The sequence below is a fragment of the Suricata suricatta genome, chromosome 10 (assembly GCF_006229205.1).
Source record: "Suricata suricatta isolate VVHF042 chromosome 10, meerkat_22Aug2017_6uvM2_HiC, whole genome shotgun sequence".
NCBI classification, from domain to species: domain Eukaryota; kingdom Metazoa; phylum Chordata; class Mammalia; order Carnivora; family Herpestidae; genus Suricata; species Suricata suricatta.
Window position 1 is genome coordinate 80,323,583 of NC_043709.1, and position 24,507 is coordinate 80,348,089.

Consider the following 24,507-nt stretch of genomic DNA (forward strand, 5'->3'; position numbering starts at 1 on the left):
GTTATGTTTAAAATGAAGTTGCTTTTACAACACCAAAGACTTAATCATCCATTTCATATATAAAAGGTAGCTACTTTTTTGCATGGACCTCAAGTATATTGTAGTATAGAGGTGGAATTTAAAAAAAGGTATTAAGCAGGCTGTGTTTTAGCTTATGGGCAAGTAATAAGTTGTATCATTTATCTTGAATGTATCAGAGATAAGCTGCTATATAATGACTGCCACTTCAGATAGCTGTGAAATTAGGTGATTAACTAGTTGTTACATAACCTTCTAATTTCTGTATAAGTCTAATTACATGAAATAGAAGTTGGGGTTCTGATTTTTTACTTTGCTTATCCATCTGGAGTGTCATTGTAACTACTGTATTGTAAATGATGGAAAATAACTGCATATGTTAAAAAAATAGTGTTATATTCTAAAAAAAAATAAAAAATAAAGTTACAAAAAAAAATCTTGAAATTATATTTCTTGAACTCTTTGAGGCCTAGATTGAAGAAAGATTCCTCCAAAAGGAATCTGCACTTGCTTCTGCCTTGGGCTACTATGCTAAAACCACTTAACTATTTGTCTCTTTTGAACCACCTAAGTAGTTCTAAACTAGGACTAAAAACCTGCATGAATGCTAGTTATTAATTATGAAACATAAGATAGGTAGTTTTCCTTAGAGTTGCAAGGGCCTGGGAGGAGATGGGTGGATGGGGAGAGTTAGTTCTGGTTCAACACTACACTATGAAAGCAGTCTTCACAGGGTCCCAGACTGATGTGAAGACACTTTCTATTAAAGTTTTTCTCCCTAACATAGGCTCTAGGCTTTGTCTCCTGTCTCCAAGTAAATCAAAGCTCACATCTGGATTCAACAAGTGTTCTCATATCTCATATCGGCTGTTCCATGTACCTCATGGAGTTCTCGCTTTTACTTTCGGCCAAATGTTTCACTCTCTTCATTTAAAGGCACATCTATGTAACTTGCCTAGCATTTTTATTTTAGTTTCTATGGTAGAAGAAGTTTAGGGTATTTAGTCTCACATACCAAGAAATGAAAGGTAGCATTAGTTTTTTTAAAGGCCATTACTTCCTGTTCTTTTTCATAGGAGGTATGTTGAGATAAGTTTCCTCATTCCTGTACTTATGTAACTGTTATTTTTTTCATCTAAGTGCAGAAATTCATATTCCAAGCCATTAAATTTAGTCCTTTTATAGTTCAACCATCGTTTTAAGCCATTAAAATCATTTTGAATTCTCAATCTGTCATTTTTAGATTTTATCTACATTTTCAAAGTTTTTCATTTACAAACCTGATTAACATGCCTTCTATATATTTATTCCAAGTTGAAAAAGATGTGGAACATGGTATCATTTATATATAATTATAAAACATAATTTCTAAAAGAAAATTGATAACATCAGGAAAGTAGCACCCAGTGTGTTCAATTTCTTACAATAAAAGATATTTGCTTGGAAATGTGCTTTTATAAAACCAAGGTTTTATTACCTTTACCTAAGTGTTATTTAAGGATGCTTATGGATACTCTTTGGTATAGATCCTTGAAATGGGGATTGCTATGCCTCCCTCATACACCACAAATTAATTCTGATGCAGATGCAAGAGTAGGTTAAAGTTAACAAGAAGGAGGGCTTTGAAAACTATGATATAGAAATAATCAACCATCGTTTAAATGTTGCTGACAAGTAAAACCATGACAGCAATAGCAGAGATCCTTCAGGCAGGGCTGAGAGAGTCACAATGAGGTGAAGACTGGTTTAGCCTTTTACTTCATGATTAATTTTATAAAAAGCAACAAGGTCGTTCAGCATGCTTGGCTCATTCCACATCTATGAGAAAGGGACCAGCAGCAAAAGAACATACTAACATTATATAGGGCAAGCATTTAATTTATCATCCTGGACAAAAGGTCCTTTTATTATTCCAGAACAACAGGAGCGAACCAGGACTGATCCAGTACATTAGGATATGTTTCTACCCTAGCAATGTATCTCTTCCTTTTTAAATAAAGCAACTGCCTCAGTATGTCCTTAAACTGCTCATGTAAGTACACATCCATTGTCAATTTTCTAACGGGAAAAATGTAAATTTATGGGATAATATACTAATAATGTCTTTCTACACCTCCCTCTCAAATATTACGTTTAACATATTGTTTGTTAAAACAGGTAGTTTAATATCCTTAATTCTTAAAATGAAAGTTTTAAAGAAATTTAAGTTATTTAAAAAATTTCACTGAATTGAAATATTTCATTCCATAAATTTTTAAAAATTAGCTTAAATTTAAAGTATTTTTGAAATGAGACTATCTCAACGATCAGCCATCTACACCCCGTGACGCAAAAATTAAAGTTAGAGCATTCATAAGGACTCCTCACCCAGGCTAAGCCTGCTCAGTACCTAGCTGAGGCTTATCAGGTGACCAAGACATCCTCTCTCACAGGCCTACGAACTTAGTACTACCCCTGCCCTATTCTCACCAGCTAACAAAAACACACTGATACAACGTAAAGCACAAAATCACCTTCCATTTTGTTTGGCTAATATGGTGTTTTGATGTTTTTAAAAAGCTGGAAATGACCCAAAATAACCAGATATATGGCTTCTCTGAAAAAATCTGAAGATAAGCCAAACGTTTCCTAAGGGCAGTAATCAACTTGAGCAGAACAGGGGACTGACCACTCCCTTTAGGTAAGGCATACACTTTAACCTGCCACCGTCCTAACCACTCATCCTTTATACCAACCCCACCTCACCTCTTAATGCCATCTGCCTGACTGTTGCAATGAGTTTGCAAACCTTGCCATAAAGCATTTGAAAAAAAGAGACACCCCATATACACAGAAGGCTAAGGTATCCAAGACAAGGGCATTGCATATTCACAGCCTCAGGGGTTCCTGAAAAAGAACCTCCAACACCACACCAAGGTGAGTCTGCTGAATGATTCATCTGTCTCATCTCTCATTCATTTTGCTCACTTCCAGGCCCTCCCTCATCTCTGCTTTTTCTCCTTATGTTGGCCTCATTCATCTCAGGCCAGCTCTTCCGACTGGCTGCTTAGTTAATTTTCTGTAGTTTAAAAAAATCTCTCCAAAATCTCTCCAGCTGTCAACTGTGAGCACAGAGCCTGACATGGGACTCCAACTCAATGGAACTGTGAGATCATGACCTGAGCTGAAGTCAGATGCTGAACTGACTGAGCCACCCAGGCACCCCTATTTTTTCATTTGTAAAATGAGCAAATTTACCTTGCAGAGTTGTGAGATTAAACAAAAATGTGGGTAAAGGACCTAGCACAGCCTCTGCACCTAGAATGGTCACTTAGTTCATGGTCCTTACTATTTTTAGGGCAACAACCCCCCCCCCTGCAAAAACTAATAGTGAGCCAATGCAATAAAACAACTTTATGAAATTGAGTTTTTAAAAAGTTGTAATTTGCTTGCTTTAAAAAAAACAAGTAACAAAACTATACATAAATAAGACAATAAGCTCAGCTACATCATATATAATCACTTAATGGAGAGACGGCACCTGTGTAATAGGAAGGACGTTACTCAGAAGAATCCTGCAAGGTTTCCAGAACTCCTTCTTTCCTAATTTCCTTGTTCTCCTCATTTAGGCAACAACTTCATTTCCTCTAAAGTGCTTTTAATGAACACACAGGAATGACTATGTTATGATTATGTTGCGTATAATTGTATTGTGAATGTTACAGCATAAGGACCCACCTAACCAAAACAAATAACAAGAAAATGTTCACATTTGTAGATTAAATACTTTGTTAGGACAAACCCATTGCAGACTTCTAAAGACACAGCATATTGACTTCAATCAGTTTTTAACCACACGGGAAGAGTACTTAGAAAATTGATGAAAACAAAGAAGTAGACCTAAGGATGAAATCCAGCTTCCTGTACCTCAATTTTTTAAACCACCACTCTTATTTTCGCCACTGTGAACCTCAGTTTAAGAGTTACCTTCTCCAAGAGACCTTTCCTGATTCCTCCTTTCTCCAACAATTAAAAGCTGGCCACGGCTTCCTGTGTCCTGAGTCTACCTGCGACACACTTCGACCACAGAAATGAAAACAGTGCATGTGTAGTGAGCCAACATCCCTACTATTCTTGTAAAAATTCCTCAAGGGTAAGAACTGTCTCTGTGTCCCCATCACTCAACACAGTACAAAGAAAACAAAAGAACCCAAACTGTCCGCTGTGGCAAAGCTTCAGCATGTAATGGTAGTTCAAATATATAGTGGTGTGGCTACTTTTGGGTTAGAATCCTAGCTCTGCCCCACTCTTCCTACCCATGTAAGTTTGGGTATATTATTCTGTGCCTGAGTTTTTGTGTAGGTAAAATGGGGGATAAAAATGTGTATAGACTCTATGAGACTCAATACTGCTGGTTATTTCTGTTTTTGAGACTTTTCCTCTTTGCTTTCAGGGAAAGCACTGCTCTCATCTCTTCTCTCAGGCTTCACTTCCTGCCTAGGCCAGCTGTTGTAGCTTTTCACTATTTAATTCTTACTCTACACCTGCTTCTAGCACAGGCTTATCTATTAATTGGTCTTCAACTACTATCACATGTGGCAAAGCAGAGTCTAAAATTCAGTAAGTTTTTATCTTTGGGGGATAATTACAGACCATATAGAGGTTAAATTTAAATTTAGAAAAAAAATATATGCATGTCACATCTTCACATTTATTCCATACATAATATATTCTAACCTATCCAAAAAATCATCTATATTAACTTTAGCTACCAAACTGCATCTACTGCATGCTTGAGTGTGTAAATATTTGCACATAGCATTCACCATACTATAGCTTGTTTTAAGTGTATGTATGTATGGGTGGGTGTCAAAACCTTAGCCTTACCTCAGTAATAGAAATCTTTAAGTTTTTAGTTCCCATTTCTTCCCAGAAAACTACACCTGAGATTCACTTAGTCTTCGGGGTGTATAAAGATGATACATATACACACAAATAGTCACCAAACAGACACTATGCCTATACACATGCCTATTCATGCTGCACTAATGTGGGCAAAAATAACATCACCACAAACTCACTCTCCACATTTTGTGAAGACTTCTACAGGCAAATTAATGTGCCTGCTAACTTCTTTATTAAACAGAATACACAAATAATAGTGTAACTTGCCTAGATTATCTCAAAAGTCTAGGTGTGTTTCAGTATCTGCAATTTACTTTTTGAGGCATTTCAGTATAAAGCCTCTGATCTGTGACACTTTTTATTTAAGTTAGGCTTACTATTATTACTTTGATCATAGTAAGAATGCACTGTCCAGCATGAAATCAGAAAGCCCATACTTCAGTAGTGGTTATAAGAGACAAATGCTTTAGGGACACTGCTCATTACCTAACGGATGGATTTTCTTCAGTGTAATCAGCAGCTTGCTAATTATAATTAGCCTGATGAATATTAGAAATAGAATCATATTGGTGAAATAAAAGGATGCAAGTATATATGGCTTGTTAAAATGTTTTAAAGATACTTCCACACTTCAGTAAACAAACTGTAAGAATCTGGTGAAGCCTGGAACCCCTCATGACAAGTAAAAGAGCAAGTTCTCTCTCCTCTGCCATGCTACTGTCTGCTTCAAGTAAATGTTCCTTGCAAGGTTTATAGGAACACCTAAAAACATAAAGACTGGAGCCTTTGTCAAGCTTATAAACCAGGTTGTATTAACAATTCTTTTTGCTACTTGCCAGTGAATGTTTATCTAAAAATTACCTGTATGTGTAGTTTAATCAAAATTTGCTTTCATTATTACCCGGTAGTAAGGTTGTAAGAGACCAAGAATTCCTCACCTGCTTCAAGCTTCTTTGCTAGATTCCATTATCTACCTAATCCCCCAAATAAGACACCTAAGATGGTGGGCAGGACCAAACTGACTGTGGAAGAATGGTGTAAATATCTGTTACGTTAGACAACACAGTCTATGACCTCACTTTGCATGACAATGTGAATGATGCCCAGTGTACCATTCTTATAGGTTTTCTAGAACAATCAGATAATTTAAAAGATGTGAAAATAATCAGAAAACTACAAGGCACCATAATCATGTCCAATATTTTGAAGTTAAAGAATGCTGGTGTTGTCCTGCCTCCTGAATGTTGTTTATGTGCCTGTTTTTAAGGCCCTCATTCTGTTGCTCCTGAACCCCTCCCCACCAAACACATGTACAAACACAGATTTCAGTCTAAGGTCTAAATTTTGGACCAGAAATAAGCAATATGTATTAATTATTAATAATTAATATCATTAATATAATCATATATAGTACATACACAGTTAATGTAGTATTAAATAAGAAATAATAAATTTAGAAATGAGGAAACCTAGAGGTTTGTGACTGTCCCTGTAAATGCTTTTACTAGACAGGTGAGGTTAGCCAGTCTGACTTCCAGATATATAAGGACATTATATTTAGGCAAGTCCCAGTCATTTAGGAGCATAAAAATAACTTGTTTGACCTTAGAATTGAACAAAATGTTCCAGATAAGCTCAATCAGAAGCTCAGAAGCCTCTGCATATATTCAACGAGAATCTATTGGTTTTTTTAAATAGAATATTAGAAGAGTTCCATCTTTATTTCCAAGATAGGTCTGAAACTTACTGTCATTACTATAATGCCATCAAATCACATTCATTCAGTGCTGATAAGCAAGTCCTTCCTTTTGTATGTGTTCTATGCCCTTGCCGTCAGACTTGGGAAAAGCCTCCATCTCTCACAGTCTCTCAGAGACTAAAGGCTTAGGCCAGGCTGAGGAGTTTATGCCTGATTCTAGTAACAGGGAGCCTACTAGGTCTCAAGACCTAGTCCTACATCCTACCACTATGTGACCTTCCACTGCTATTCTTCAGTGATACTCTTCTGAATATGGCAGGACCTCCCAGCCTCTAAACCACCACGTCTCTATAGGAATTCTACAGGTTTAGTGCTTGAGGTTAGTGGTCCTTAACTATAAAAACGAGTATTTTTGCCAATACTACAGCTGCCTTACAACCTAGATAATCTCAATTATGACTTTTAAAAGGCCAACTTTGGTGCTTTTTGGCACAAAGAGAACTGAAAAGGAAGATCCTCAATTTTTTTTTTTGTTTTATAAATATCTTAAGTTGTGCATTTTACTTGGTTAGTCATATTGCTTTAAAATGATTCACAAAATTAATATAGCTTGCTGCATATCTGAAGGATGGAAAACAATTTTCCTACTAAATATATGAAATTAAGAATAAAAACGCCAATGGTTTAGTGGATTATTTTCATAAAAAAAATCAAAATGATGAGTTGAATGAAAGAGGCTTACTATGTTAGACTTTTCCTATAAAAAAGAATAAATAAGATAGGCAAACTCCCATATAAGCCAGTTAGTTTCTCTCTATGTAATGATTACAGATGTAACTCATAATCTCAGCCATTTCAAAATATCACACCCAACAGGGATAAATCCATGCAAGCCCCCACCCCTGCCCCCGCCCGATGCAAATAACAACATGGCTGACGTGAATTCATTGGTCGTCAGAATCACTCAAGCAGAAGGCCATGGTATAATGACTTCACGGAAGGAATCCTGGAACAAACAGGGTCATAAAGTCACTGTTTCTAATTTCATCTTGAACTCTCATCGCTGAATGATCTTGAGCTATATATTTAGGTTTTCTGAGCTGATTTCTCTAACTATAAGCTGTCTGATTTGATTATTTCCAAAAACTGTTAAGTATCAGATTATACAATGAACACAAAAATAGTTGAAAAACTGAACAGTGGTGTGCTGCAAAAATCTAAGGTAAGGAGAACCAAAACCAAGGTATTAGGCTGCTGACTATGATCATAAGATTCTAGACCAAAATCACAATTTCCTTGGTAATCTGTACAAAATTAGAAGAGTCCCTGTCACATAGTGCCAGGACTAGGCAAATTACACTGGACTTGTTCTGAACACAGCAAATGAAAGGGAGAACTAGAGATGATGGCAGCCTGAGTTGGAGAGAAAAATCAGTGGAAGACTTGTTCTTAAAAGCTTACTGCCTTGGAATAAAGTTCAAATTCCTCAGTGCAGTATACAAGACCACCAACACCTAACCCTAGCTACAAAGCTCCACTGCTTTCTACTCCCAGCAATACACTCCAGATTGAGTGACTCTAGAACCTCCGAACCATATTGTGCACATCTACCTTCTGGGTTAGCCTCCACCACGGTCCTCAAGCTCGAGCAGCCTCTTTCCAGTTCCCCAGTAACCCTGCCCCACATTTATACCTTGTCCACCAGTCATATTTCTTTTGGTCTTTTCAGTCCTTGATTATACTGTTGTCATTGTCTTCTTTTGAGAAAGAGAGAGAAGAAGACGCCGCCGCCGCCGCAGCAGCAGAAGGGAAGGCAAGGCAAGGGAAAAGGAAAGAGAGGGAAGGAATCCCAAGCGGGCTCCACACCCAGCCTGAAGCCCAATGTGGAGCCAATCTCATGACCCTGAGATCATGACCCAAGCAGAAATCAAGAGTTGGACTCTTAGCCAACTGAGCTACTCAGGCACCCTGATTATATGGCTTTCTAAATAGATTTCTCTGCTTCCCATAGTTAGTTCTAAGTAACAAGTCCACACTCTTTTCTTTTGCTATTATTTCCATAATAGGACTTTTGAAAATTCAAGTTTTGCTTTGCTAACTAGACTGTAAGGTTCTTCAAAGTCAGGGGCCATTTCTGATCCTTGTAATACCATCCATCACAAGTATAATTCCTTCAACATAACATGTGCTTCATAAATGTTTGTGGAGTATTCACAAGATGATCTGAATATACTGTAATGGAAGAAACCGAGCGGTACTCTAAGCCCCAATTAATTCTAAAGCAATCTCAAACTTTCTTCCTAATGTAAAACAAATAAGTAAAAATCTTAATTCAGAACAGAAATAGACAAATTGTTTATCATAATCAATCATGCTATCAACAGAAACCTAAACAAACTTTAGGACAATGTGCTATCCTTCCTCAAGAGGTGGAAGGTCAGGGGTGGGGTGGGGGTCCCTACCATAACTTCGCCATTCCCCCACTCCATTGCACACATCTAACTTTAAGAAATATCAAAACTATTTGTACTTTTCCAACAGATCATGTTCTCCCTAATGTACTATTCTTGGGGGTTGTCTACACTCAAGAGTGAATTTTCCTCTTAAACCTTCCCTGATTTCTTTAGGCAGACTCAGGAACATCTTTCCAGAAATATCAGCTCCAATCCCACCTTAAGAACCCACATCTCCATTTTATCCATTATCACATTCCAAAAATTATTTTTTTAAATACCTGGCCCAGATACAAACTATCTGGAAGATAAGACTGGTTCTCTTTGTTTTTGCATATTCAGCTGGTAGACACTCAATAGATACTGTATGAAATATATCAAAACTGAGCAAAGGCACTGCCCAATCTACCAACATCATTTATCTACAAACAGCAGGTTTGGGCTCAGAATCTAGTGCTCACCTAACCCTACCTTTGGAGGAGGCAGACAAACTCAGAGTGCATTCCTGAAGTTTTCACTGCACCCAAGTATTACTCTCATAGAAACAATTCCATCCGTGAATACAATTCCAGGCTGACCCATCAAGCCCTATTTTATTTAAAGGATCTAAAATAGTTAAAACTAGTAATTTTAGGACTCTCAAAACTAGAAAACATGTTAGTAAAAAGATACCTGCCTGTTCTATAGACATTTGTGGGCTAGACTAAAATCTTAGCCCTCCTTTTTAATGCAAATACCCTTGGAAAAAGATAATCTAAGTTCCAAGTCACTGTGAACTTCTATAATATACATTTTAAGTCAGAGTCCCTTTTAAACAGTGTTCCCTTTGTATATTAGATATGGTACTTCTCATATGTCACTGCCTTTCTTTCTTCCTCCTTCCTTTTTCTTTCTGTTTTTACCTCCTCCAGTTGCATAATAAAGAAGAATCACCTTAATAGTAGCTCAAATAAAAATTATCTTCTGAAGGAAAAACTTACACTCTATATTCACATTTATGCTCCACCCTCAGCTGGGCCCTCAACATTGCTGTGCTCTTCCTGCATTCCCCCTTGGGTCCCCTAGCTCCCTGAATATTTAAGGCTGCCTGCCAGAAAGTTTCTCTGCTCTGTGCAAACTAATGCCTCCAAGTCACGTGCTTTCACTTACAAGTACCCCTCAGCCCTCACTTCATAGAGAAAATGGGAACTGGACATGAGTTCCCTCCCTGAACATCTACCCTCTCTAACTCCAATTTTTCAATGAAGGACCTCACCACCTAGCAGACTCACAGACTTATAAGCTCAAGCTAATCCTTATGCCTAGTTTATAGGGAAGATATCATCACACTTAGCTGACCAACGGATGAGCAAATTGAGGAACAAAGAATTAAAGATTGTGTCCACAGTCTGATGACTACTAAATGACAAAACAGGATCTGGTTCCCTTGATGCTGAGTTCATATTGCAGTGCACACATCTGTTTCTAAACAGCCACAACTTATTTTCTCAATTCTCCTTCATATGTCCCAAGCACAAGTAAACTTGACTTTGCATCTTTGAAAAAAACAAATGTAATCTTTTTCTGATTATAAATTCATGCTCATTATAGCAAATTTTGGAAAAGTCATCCATAATAAATAATGAGCATGAACAACTTACAAAACTATACACAATATGGGTGAATCACACATGCTGAGTGTGAGAAATTAAGACACCAAAGAGTACATGTTGTATGATTCCAAACAAAACCAGTCAAAACTCTGAAATGTCACTGAAAGCTAAGAGCACAGAGGGACCTGTGGGAATGCTAATAATGTTCTATTTCTTAATCTGGTAATTTACTGCATGGGCATGTTCAGTGTGTGAAAATTCAATGAAGTATATATTTCTGATATGTACTGTGTATGTATAATATACATACATAAATAATACACATGAAGTCAGATGCAGTGTATATATTTTGGTTTATTTTCTTCCTTGTGCTTTTCTTCCTCCTGGTTCACTTAACAAAAAAGCATATGTATTTACCCAAGTTAATAGAAATTATTTATAAATATTTTTAATGGCTATCTAACAGTCTATCTGGAACTTATGCCATCATTTACTTACCCAGTGCCCTTATGTGATTACATCAAATATTTAGATGTTTCCAATTATTATAAAATTGCCATAGTAAATGCTTTTACCCCTTAAGTCTTTTAGCCACCCTCTCTTCATACTCTGCTTAATATATTATATAACATACTCTGCCATATGTAATTATTTATGTATTTCCTGCATCCTCATCGCTCAATAAGCTTCCATAGACTACATCTCCCCTCCTCATACCATCTACCAAATCTTACTCTTCACCATGGTAGATGCTATTTAAGTGTTTTCAAAAGCCAAGTAAAATATCCATTTCCACCAACCCAAATTTCAGTACCACCTCAGTCATTGATGCAACATGAATGTTTTAGTTGTCTATATTTTAAAGTCATTGTTTAGTCTACACAACTAAATACTTAGAGGAAGTTTAGCATGGTTCCCCTTCAGGTTATAAATACTAGCTAGCAAATGAATTCATTCAACAACTAACAGTGCATTCCTCTAAGAATCCAAGGAGAATCAGACAAGTTCCTGCCATTAAAGAGCTTATAGTTGGTGGATAATTAAATATGGATCCCACTGTCAAGGAGACCCGCAATCTAACGGGAAAGGTGACATGAAACACATCCTGACTTCCCTATTCCTGAGCTTTCGTATCACAACTGCCAAGCTGGGGACATATACTGGCCTCAGAGCCAAACTCTGAAAACTCTGTCTTGGGTGGGCACCTTCCTGTTCAATAGTCTGTGGATTAATGTGTTTGCTATATTTAAAATATGTTTTGAAGTATTATACAAATATTATTAACCCTATCATTATCTCATGATGAAAAGCTATAGTACATGTTTAATGTACTAATAAAGACACAAAATTATGGCAGAAACAAAAGGAGAGCTAATAAAAATAGCTGAGAATGGTGAAAAATATTTTTCTTTTTTTTCCTTTTACATATAGAACTCTGAAGGGTAAAGGATGAATGGGGCTGAGGATGAAACAGGCTAATCTATTAACCTAGTAGTAATAATCAGCCAGAACAGAGAACACAGATATAGGATGATCAGTGTTAAAGTTGGAAACATGGCCCAAAGTTACTTCAGAAGACCAGGAAATTGTTCTAGAACAGAAAGGCTGAGTACACCCAAAACTGAACCTACCAAGACTCCTATAACTCAAGAGGTAAGGAGTGAAGTTGGACACCAAGGGCTAAAGCTACCCAGGGCTCCAAAGAGACCATAAAGGATCCATCTGCCTCAAGAGATTTTTTAATGTAGACAAAGCTGCTCCACTTTAGAAAAAGATGTCCCACTGAACATTCAGCAGCAAGGGCATAATTGGTTATAAAGCTTCAAAGAACCAACTTACACTCATTGAACTGCACTGGGAGACTGCTTAAACTCTTCTTAGTCACTTGGAACCTGTGAACAAATGAGCTTATGAAGAGCTTCTTAGAAGTTCATGTTTGAAAGAGAGCTTCTAAAATTATAGCACAAAGAAGAGAAACATCCATGCATATGGTATATAAAGAAGGCTACAGGGACTTTTAAGTGAGCAAGCACTTCCTTCAGGAAGAGAGGATAGCCAGGCTTGCTTTTAAAGCTATGGATTATGGGTCAGAAAGAAATTGGACCATTTTTTCATGTGGTCAGACAGCATATTTAGATGTTGCAGCATCAATGCATACAACATCTTACTAATTTAGTCCTGCTAAAGGCTAGGACAGGTGAGGGAGAAGAGGTGGTGGGCAGCCACCCAGGAAGGCAGGACAGCCTCCTAGACAGCCCAAGACAGGGAACTGGCACCAAATTTCAGAGGTCCTGTATGCAACCCTGTAGACATCGACAGAGCTGAGTTTTTAGCAAGTTAGTGACACAGTGAGATTTCTGTATACTGCCATGCAGAATATGGGTCTCAGGTGGGAAGACCAGTGAAGTGGCAACAATCTAAATCAGAGATGCTAAATTAGAGTAGTGAATGAACGGGAAATGTAAAAAAAAAAAATCATCAGCTGTCCAGGAGGTAAAAGCAGAACTAGATGAATTAATCAAGGTGAAGTGGCACAAAAAGGGCAAGATTAAGAATAAGGTGGATGATGGTGCCACAAACCCAGATGGGAAATACAGGAAGAAGTTAGAAGACAAGTTGATCCTGAGGAACTGTTGCATGGTTCAGCAGAGAAGGGTCTAAAAGTCAGAGCACAGAACATTATAGGAATAGATTTGAAAGTCTACCACATACAGGCTAGACTAAAAACAATGAAAAGTGGGTAAGACCACCCATAACAGGAATTCTTGCATTCTGAGGATATGGACCCTTTTGAGAACTTGATAAAAATTCTCACCACTACCCCCTCACCAAAACGTATATAAACAAACATTTTGGAAAAAATACTTGGCAGCTTTTAGGCCCCCTGCTACTCACACAGGATCACAGGTTAGGAAATCCTAGGCCAGGGGACAGGGAGGAGAGGTGGGAAGAAGGTCTAAAGCAACATTTCTTTATAAGGATGCTACTGGTAAATTGCAGAGAATAGAAGTCTTCACTATGCATAATACTGAGCACCCACTGAACACAAGAAATACCCACAACTTAGTCTCTGTGTCAGCCACAAAAGGCCCCCACATACTTCCAAACACTAATACTCTTTTTGAGAACCCCTGGTCAAAAGGGAGAAGAGGAAGAAGCAAAGAAGACTGAGCCAGAAAGATCAGAGATGGGAGGTCAGCAGATCTATTCCTGAGCCAGTATGTCCTCCTTATTTCCAAAATACACCCACAATGTGCCCCTTCTCCACCTTCACCACCAGCACCTCAACTAAGCCACTCCTTGCATGAATTATTGCAATCACCTCCTAATTGGTTTTCTTTCTTTTCTTTTCCTCCCTCCCTTTCTATTGAATCACCACACTGTATATTACATCTCCAGGACTTATGTATCTTATAAGCACAAGTTTATACCTTTTGACCCCCTCAACCATTCAATCACCCCTACTCCCCACCTTTGACATCCACCAATCTGTTCTCTGTATCTATGAGTTGGGTGGGGTTTTTTCTTTAAATTATGCATATAAGTGGGATCATCCAATATTTGTCTTTCTCTGTTTATTTCACTTAGCATAATACTTTCAAGATCTCTCCATGTTGTCACAAATGGCAAAACTTCCTTTTTCCTGGCTGAATCATATTCCATATGATACATTTTCTTTATCCATCTATCAACTGATAAACACTTAGATTGTTTCCATGTTTTGGCTTTCTGCTCCGATTCTTAATTCCTCTTGACAAGCCCTTTCCACATGGAAGCACAGTGAGCCTTTTCTATTTTACTAATTTTATTTAACAAGCATTTTTATAATACTATCTGCCATGCTTTGTTCTCTACAAATATTAACTCAATCCATTCTCATAACAATACTATGAGATAGAGATCATTTGTATTCTCATTTTACCAATGGGGTACCGAGAAGCTACAAAGCGAGCTAGGTTTAAGGCTGGGATTTTAACTTAAGCAGCCACTTGACACTTCAGGCTCTCACCTACTACTCCATGCTACTCTCCAATTCATTCATTCCACTGTTCAAGAGTAAAAACCAAAATCCCTGTCACAGCCAATAAGGGCCTGGTATGTGGGCCCCACTACCTCCTCCACCTAATCTCCTGCTACTGTCCCATGCCCTCCCCCCCATTCCCAGCCTCACTGATCTGGCAGCTCTGATACGGACACAACTGTATGCACCTGCTTCAGTGCCCAGGCACTCACTGTCTTCTCTATGGGGAGTGCTCTTCCTCCAGACAGCTGTAGAGTTACTTCCTTTACTTCATTAAATTTTCTACTCAAATATGTTCTCATGAGTGAGAACTTCCTGCCTATCCAAGATCATATAACACTTGCACTCCCATCCCCAGCATTTTCAATTTCTCCAACTTGTTATATTTTTTTCCTCTGATGCATATATCATGATACAAAGAATGTGAAATTACTCATTATCTAACTTCCTCCAGTAGAGTACACTTTCTGTGAGAGTAGTTCTGTGTGTTTTGCTCTCTGTTACAGCTCCCTGCATGGAAGGTCATGCAGTTCATTTCTGAATAAATAAATGAACAAAGAAAGAGCGCTGACAAGGAAGCCGAGAAGGAAAAGTCTGGAGACAGAGGAAGATAGCTCCATAGTGCAAACATGCTACAAAAAGCTTCTGTTATATTAGAATTAGAAGTTTCCATTGATTTTGGCAATTAGGAATTGGTGCCTGTGGCAAGAAATGTTTCTAAGAAATGGTACCTGGTTGGGAAGTGAGCAGTCAAAGTACTAAGCACAGACAACTCCTGAAAGCAGCTGGCTTAGAAAAGAGACAGAAGGAGTAGACAGGAAGAGAAGCAGTGTCAAGAGAGACTTGAGCATATTCTTTCCAGGATAAGGGTAAGGAGAGAAGGAAAGAGGAGACTGATTTCCAATAGAGACGATTACTAATGGAGAATAGCCCCGAAGGCAGCCAATTACAGACTGTGAGGGATGAGGAGGATCTCACCCACATTAACTATCGAACAGTGTTCTCTCCTCAGACCTGGACAGACTGTGGAGTATCTGTCCCCTCCAAAGAGCACGGGGACTGTTCAGACTCCCCGCTAAGAGAGAATGAGTATCCACAACTTACTGGAGTTGGGTAAGGGAGGAAGGCGTCAACCCTTCACTGAGACATTTCAATTTACTTTCATTTCCATATATGGACACATACAAACATCATTTTTATTCCAAAACAGCCCTGAGTGATGAAATAGTAGCCCCACTTAAAGGAAATTTGAGAAGGGGTGAGCTTTATAACTTCTCCAAGGTTACCCAGGTCCAGCCAGGCTTTTAACTGAAGTAGGCAGTCTTTCCAATATATACCATATATCATAACTAAACAACAGAACAGGAGAAAAGAAAGATCATAAAAAAAAATGGAGGGTGTCATCTAGGTTGAGAAGTTTTCAAAGAGAGGAAACAAATAATTTTCATTAACAGTAAAGATAATTAAAATTTACAGGGGTAAGTTGTACACCAGACTGTATTATCATAATACATAGCCAATAACCAAAAGAGAAAGAGAGGAGAACAAATGTTTGAGTAGGATAGGTTTACATAAAGGCTACAATAAGGAAACTGGGAAACTGGAAATTTTATTAAAAATGACAAAAACACATTCATTGTCCAGTGTAGGATTTAGTTGCTTTTCCTTTAGTTTGTGTTATCCAGCTATGAATGTCAACTGATATAATAAAAAGAGAGAAAATGGACAACTCATTTCCTACAAAGATGCAAACAATTCGGTAAAGAAAGAATAGTCTTCTTAACAGATAGTGGTGAAACAATTAGATTGCCATATGCAGAAAATCAATTCCAATCCAAAACTTACTCAATATAAAAAAAATTAACTCAATAGCTCGAACACCTTAACACCTTGCCAAAGATATAGATATGGAAAATAAGCATATAAAAAGATGCCCCACGGGGTGCCTGGGTGGCTCAGTCAGTTAAGCATCTGCCTTCAGCTCAGGTCATGATCTCATGGTTCGTGGGTTCGAGCCCCACGTCAGGGTCTGTGCTAACAGCTAGTTCAGAGCCGGGAGCCTGCTTCGTATTCTGTGTCTCCCTCTCTCTCTGACCCTCCCCTGTTCGCACTCTCTCTCTATCTCTCAAAAATAAATTAAAAAAACATTAAAAAAAAATAAGATGCCCCACATCATTTTGTCTTCAGGGAACTATAAGTTAAAACAACAATGCAATATTACAATGGCCAAAATACAAAACACTGAGAACACCAAATGCTGTTAAGGATGTGGAGGAGCAGGAACTCTCATTCACTGTGAGTGGGAATGCAAAATGGCCCACCACCTGGGAAGTGTGACTATTTCTTATAAAACCAAACATACTCTACATGACCCTGCAATTGTGTTCCTTTGTATTTATCCAATGCCAACACAGAAACCTGCACATGGATGCTTCTTGCAGCTTTATCTATAATTGCCAAAAGTTGGACGCAGACATGTCTGTCAGTAGACGAATGGATAAACAAGACTGTGTTAGATACAGATAACGGAATATTCATTATTCAGGGCTAAAACAAGCTATCCAACTATGAAAAGACATGGAGAAAACATAAACGCATATTAGTAAATGAAATGGCCTAGCTGAAAAGGCTACATTGACATTCATGAAAAGGGAAAACTATGGAGACAGTAAAAAGATTATAATGGTTTCCAGGGATTAGGAGACGGAGAAATCAAACAGGCAGAGCACAGAGGATTTTTAGAGCAGTGCAACTACTCTGTGATGGTATAATGATGGATATGTGTCATTACACATTTGCTTAAACACACAGGACTTAAATCACTGAGACAGAGTGAACCCTTATGCAACCCATGGACATTGGGTTATAATGTGTCGATGTAGGTTCAACTGCAACAAATGTACCACTCTAGTAGGGAATCCTACAATGGAGAAGGATACACATGTGTGGGGGACAGGGAATATATGGGAAATCTCTGTACCTTCCGCTCAGTTTTGTTGTGAACCTAAAATTGCTCTAAAAAATAAAGTTTATTTTAAAAAGATAACTTAAAAATCATATACTTCAATATAAAACCTAAAACTATAAAACTTCTACAAGAAAACAAGAAAACTTTTAGAAGAATAGCTATGCAACCTTAGCTTAGGCAAAGGTTCTTAAAAAGGACACTAAAAGTACAATGTATAAGAGAATGAAACCATAAGCTGGACTTCATCAAAATTAAAAACCTCTTCTCTTTAAAAGTCATTGTGAAAATTAAAGTACAAGCCACAAACTGGGAGAAACTCTTTGCAAAACATATTATCAGATGAGGACTTTTCAAAATATATAAAGAACTCTCAAAATCCAACAATTAAAAAAACAATCAACCCAATAAAAATGCAGGCAACACACTTGAACAAACACTTCACCAGCGAAGATATAAACATAGCAAAAAATACATTACAAGATGCTCAACACCACTGGTCATTAGGGAAATGCAAATTAAATTAAAAATAAAATGCTGATGACTAAAATTTAAAAAGACTAATGATACTAAGTGTTGGTAAAGAAGTGAAGGAACTAGCGTGCTTATACACTGCAGATAGGAAAATAAAATGGCATAATCGCTCTGGAAAACAGTTTGGCAGCTTCTGAAAAAGCTAACCATGTATGTGTACCATGATCCTGCCATTCTACTCCCAGGTACTTACCCAAGATTAATGAAAACATATGTCCATACAAAGATTATATGCAAATATTCATAGCAGCTTCTTTTGTAATAGCCAAAAATTAGAAATAGCCCAAATGTCCATCAATAGGTACATACATAAATTGCTGTATATCCATACAATGGAACACTATTCAGCAATGAGAATAAACTATGACTGCATCTCCAAACAATTATTCTCAGTAAAAGAAGCCAGACCAAAAAAAGAGTATATTACATGATTAATTAATTTATATTCTGGAAAATGCAAACTACTCTGCAGAGACAGAAGTAAAGCTGTGCTTTGTAGGGCTGGTAATGAAGGACAGGGATGGGAATGAGAAATTTGGGGAGGATGATGTAGACATTCACTATCTTGACTGTGGTGGTGATTTCATAATTTTATGCTTAAATGTGTGCAGTTCATTGCATGTTACTAAGCTGTTTACCTCAGCTTACCTCAGTAAAGAGGTTTTTAAAAAAGAGATATAAAGGAAGTAAGTCATTATATACAAAAAGAAAATAAGGAAAATGTAGCACAAATAAACTATGTTAGATTTCCTGACATCCAATGGCATCAAGTATTAGAAATTGCTTCAGAAATAGCTAAATTTTACCTTAAACACTACAAATTATTCCCAACCTATCTTTCAACTGTATTTGTATAGCAGGGTTTCAGAAATTATAAATCTACTCAAATATCTTAAGCAAAAATTAGAGTGATATCTTATTTTTCTGTCCAATACCTATCCATGAAGAAAATTCTAATTTTTCTAATGTATGTGCTTCTTTCTGAAGAATAATTTAATTTTAGGTGATTTTCCAATAATAAACTTACTATAATTAAGGATAAACATGATTTAGCCAGAAGCCAATGACCATTAACAAGTGACAAGAAATATCACACACATGAATAAAAGCTGGTAGAAAAGTATTCTCCTCTTGTTACAACCTGTACTCGTATCTGCTTGCTTATCAAAACAAAGAGTTAAAACATATGCTACTGAGTAAGAAAACATTTTTCTTAATGCATAAAACTTGACAGCATTGGAGTTAATTGTAATGACCGTGATATATTTGAATGGACAAAAAAAATTGTCAAAAATAAGTCTTCTAAATCCAATAGCAAGGCTGTGAAATTAATAGGTAATAGATATTATTGGTGCTATAAAGCTTCAGGCAACTCATTCAAGGTCACCCAAAGTAACCAGTTAGCATGTATACAGAAGGGGAAAAAATAACTAGGGCTATCAACCATAACTTTTTTCTTCTCCAAAGTAATAGCTACTCATGGTGCAAATGTCCTGGAGCACAGAGACCTACCTCAAAGAAAAATCTAAAGGGCATGCCCCTTTCTGGCCCCATGTCCAGTATTTTTATACAAGCAAATTCAGGTCTAAATAAATAAAAAGGTAAGGTAATGGGTTGAGCTAGAGAGGGTTTCACTATCTTGCCATGCTTTCCTAATTAGAAAATAAAGGGTAGGGAAATGGAGGAACAACAAAAACAATTTCCTCGAGTGAAGCAAATGTATGAAAAGGTTACGGTTCCTTTTTATGATTTTGACTGGGTGAACCACTCACTGTTCTTTTGTGAGAGTACTTAGCCTAGAGCTTGGCATATATTAGGGACTTAAAAAATGCTTTAATCTTCCTCACTTTCCCAACCCAAGGGCATCCAGCTTCTTGCTGACAAAAACTCAAGTCCAGACCATTTATGAGTTATAACATTTAGGAGAAACCCAGAGGTTAAGTGCAAGCAAATAAATCACGAAAGAACTAGAATAAACTCCTAAATTCTCTGTATACTTTATGACCAACACGACAGAAAACTAAAAAGGAAATGGATTTATACTCTAAGGGTCAAGGGAAAATTCTAAAAGGAAACTCAAGTCCTAAGAAACAAGTCAAAATAAAATGTGGGTGATTACTTAAGAATCAGAGAGTAGAAACAATACTAAGGACATAAGCATTTTAGAGCTATAGTGCATCAAACTAATAATTTGTAAAGAACAATCACATGACAAAAATACTCAAAGCTTTAAGCCTTCCATGGCCTTCAAAAGTCATGAGACTTTTTTGGCTAAAAGAAGGAATGCTTTAGTGAGAGAAGGAAAAAGAATTTACAGAACGCTAGGTGGCTCCAATTTTTAAACAACTACTCTGCTACCTTAACTAAATGTTCAAATGATTTGTGTTATTTATGCAAGTCACATCAATAGCTGGAAAGTACTAAACATTCTTAGAACTAGAACTCTCATTTTTCTACTAGTCTTCTCTACCTTCCTTTGATGTCTGACACTGAGTGATCAAGAGCTGCTAACATATTATCCTATGACATGTGTAAAATATATGACAAAGCAAGATTTTTTCTGTGCTGATGAAAAAAAGCATAATTACTTTAATGATGTACCTAGAAAAAGGATTATTCACAACAGAAAATCACAGGGGTAACACGAATTAAAAGGTGTCTCAATTTATTATTATGAATTTTCCACACAGCCCAAATGCATTAATTTTACCTCACATCTGCAAAGGCTGTTTCATATTATACATTAACACCAGCAAGGAACACAAGAGAGTGCCAGTCTGGCTTTTCTGCTGTGAAAAGCAGAATGAACATTGACAAAGAAGGCATCCAAGACACAAATATAAAATTGATATTACTATCTTATTAATTATAACAAGAACCTTTTATTGAGCCCCTACTAACTGTACCAGGCACTGAGTATAGACTGGTGAATAAACCGGGTATTATGTCTGCCCTTGAGGGTAAGAAATATTAAGCCATTGAATAATATAGAATTTTAAGTTATAATAAACACAAAAAAGGGAAGATGATTGTGCTATTAGGGAACAAATAAAGAATTTCTAAATGACATGATGATAAGAATAGGGTCTTCTCAGAGAAGACATTTATAGAGAGGATATTTGAATTCATATCCAAGGATGACAAATTACTTACGGAAATGGTCCTAAAACAGAAAGACCAATAGCATAAGCAAGAGCCCTGATATCAGCCTGCTAGGGAACTGGACAATGTGGCTAGCAAGAGATGAAGATGGAGGGGACAGTGGCCATATCATGCAAGGCTTTATAGGTATGTTAAAGATCCCACACTTTATCTGGAGAGATAAATGTGTTTCCTTAGAGCTTTGAAGACTTTAAATAGCAAGTAGCATTTTTTTTTCCTTTTTAGGCTGCTGGTAGGAAAAGAGAGAAGGGGTACAGAGTATGTACAGAAGGCAATGGGGAAAGATAATGGAGGTCTCAAGTGGAATGGAAGCATAGTGGAGGCTGAAAATCAGATTTGAGAGAGATTCTTGCAGAAAAGTAGACAAGGGCTTTGTGACAAACTAGTTGGGGTTGGAGGCGGGTGAGGGAGGAGGTGTGATAGAACATTAGTAAGAATAAAGGTTAAACTCCAGCCTTCTGGCCTGAGCCACTTGTTGGACGGAAGAGATGAAAAGCAGAAGAGGAATAGGTTGTAAGGTTGGGTAATCGAGAGCTCAGTTCTCAAGAAGTGTGAGACGTTGTCATGTATTGGCTAAGATGTACCAGACAGTATAACAGCTCTTCTTCTTGTCAGAGCATTCCTTTTAGGAGCAGTATCTCCATTTTACAGAAAGCAAATGGTAGATCCTGAGGTTGAAGTAGCATGGCCAAGTTCAATCAGTTCAAAGTGACAAAGTCACTTGATACTCAAGTCTGGTTGGCTGGCTGTGGCATGAGCATTCTTTTCACTATACACAGTTCTTGGAAACTATGTCTACACTTTGCATTTTGAAATCTCCTTAGGGTTGGAGCAAGCTAGCATGCAAGGAGAGTGAACAGGTGCTATGTTATATTTTAAATCCAAGTTCTCCGATTTATGATGCATGTTTTCCCCGCTCCACTTTCCCCTGCAGAGTTTTGCAATGTTTTGAACACCCGCAAGATACCTGGGACCTTAATATTTTATAATAAAGGAGCAAAGCCACTATGCCAGGAATCAACTATAATGAAAAAAGCAATACCACCCAGCAGCACTCTGTAGCCATACAAGCATAAATATAAGATCAATTGAGTAAGAAATTCTGAAAAACTATTTCTCAAAATGGCTAAACCATTTAAGTAAAAAATTAATGCAAGCCATCCAATATAAAAAGCTATTAAAGCAAAGCATTGAGATTCCCATTAAAAAATAAAACACTTAAAAAAACAGAATGTTAGGCAAAAAGAAATGATACCATAACTGTAGAATTTAAAATCTGCAGTTACCAGATTTCTCAATCAAATGCCAAATTCAGTAAACATGCATGCTAAAAACCTAAACATTCTTCTTTCTAACTGCTTTTCTCTGCAGCACATTGACACTTTAGCAAACTGAAATGCCTTTCCTATCTGCACAGTCTCATGATTCTCTCCCTCTCTGGGTTAATGTCCCCCTCAGCTATTGAAGCCAGAAATTAGGCTTGATTAATGAACCTAGAAAGAATTCAGTGCATTACTAACAATTGTGTCTATTACTGAAAGTACCAGCTTGAGGCTCTTGAAAGGAAAGAAAATGAGGAAGGGGGAGATTTTTGAAATTCTATTTTGTTGGGTCTGATCGTTCAAAAGAATAATCAAATCACATTCAGTCTTCTTAAAGTCAGGTACAGTTACATGTAATTTTCATGGTTTTGAGAGAGTTCCCCCATGGAGAGAAATAAAAAGTAGCATTAATATGCCCACTAAAACATAAACACACAAACCACCCTCTAAAATGACAGTACTACTTTGTCCTTCCTCCAGATTCTTGTGTCCACCTGCACCTCTCCCTGCAGAGATCTTAGCTGGCATTCACTACTGCCTCACCCAGGCAAGAACGGATGCTGAAAATTCATTAAGAAAGCTTCCCATTCTCTAGTCCTTCATAATAGGATCGCCAACTGCTGGAAACCCAAAGATGAAAGACTGGAAAAAAGAAAATGGGAAGAAAGAAAGAAAAAGGAAAAGAAAAAAAACAAAGAAAATACAAAAACAAAAAAACTACCTGAGGCCTTCTATCAGAATGAGTGGTTAATCAAATCGGCAGAAAAGCAGAGATCTATACATACTTAAAGATCCTTCCTAGTGACACAACAGATCTAATGAAGCATTGCTGAGCCACATCGTACTAGAAAATCTGTAAATGTTCCTCCTCGCTGTTACTGGGCTGCAAGAATTCTTTTGATTGCAACGCGGTGAGGTACTGACACAGCTAACCTGATGGGTTTCACAGCTATGAAATGTGCCCTGCATCTATCTCCCTTCTAAGTCCCCAAAGACCAGGGGCGGTGCTGACCCGTAATTACATTCAACGCTTGTTCTGCTAAAGATGCCATTTGATGCTGGAAAAGTAGTGGTTTAGCAACACCAGGCGGCTCTAGGATGCTAAAATAACAACGCAACGCTCGACTACGAACCCAGGTACCCGCTTGTGCGCACAGGGAGCCACATGCAAAGCTCATGTCCCTTCAGGTTGAAGCTTATTAAGCTTTCTATGAACCCTCGCAAAGTTTCTAGTCTCCAAAACGGAATTACTTTGGAAGTCCCCTCGTCTGGATTCGCCTCCCCAGACGGGTTGGCGGCACGGGGAAACAGGGACGGAGGATGGGTAAGCGTTCAAACAAAATTTTAAAACCTAAAAACCAATCTGGTTTTCAGAGGAGAAAGTAAGCGTTCACCAAACCGCCACCCCGGCAAGCGAGCATCCGAGTTCCATTTGGAGAGAAAAATGTTAAAGAAGCCATACATCCATTTCCCTGCCCAACAAAAGTGGCCTCTAAACTCCGCTGCCAAGGACACTGGGAGGAAACGGAGAAGCAGGACACAGCCTGCACTTCTCAGAGGCGCGTGTGTGCAGCGGGCAGAACGCGCAAAGGCGAGCACACCAGGGAAAAGGTGAACCGGGGGAACCGCGAGCCCGTGGCCGGAGGGCAGAACCGGCGAACCCAAGGTGCGGACAGAGCGGTGAGGGGGCGGGGAATGGGGAGCCGGAGGCTCCAGGAGGAGGAGGGAGTGGTCCGAGACGTTGCCCAGAAATCGCGGCAGCCGAGTAAAGTTAATACTTACTCAGTTTCGCAACTGCGCCGCCCCCGCAGGCCGCCCGCCAGGCCGGCCGGGGCGCCGAGGACGCGGCGACGGCCG

The 24,507-nt window shown here is 38.0% G+C and overlaps 1 protein-coding gene across 2 annotated transcripts in view; it reads right to left on the reverse strand.

Annotated features, from left to right (window-relative positions):
• RASSF8 (Ras association domain family member 8) overlaps nucleotides 1-24,507 on the reverse strand; it is a 124,128-nt gene extending 99,621 nt beyond the window's left edge. Inside the window, exon 1 of one of the 2 annotated variants that reach the window (XM_029954165.1) lies at nucleotides 24,433-24,507. The gene's annotated coding sequence lies outside the window, so the exon portion shown is untranslated. The remainder of the gene's footprint in view (nucleotides 1-24,432) is intronic. The other variant, XM_029954166.1, reaches the window with a different exon arrangement.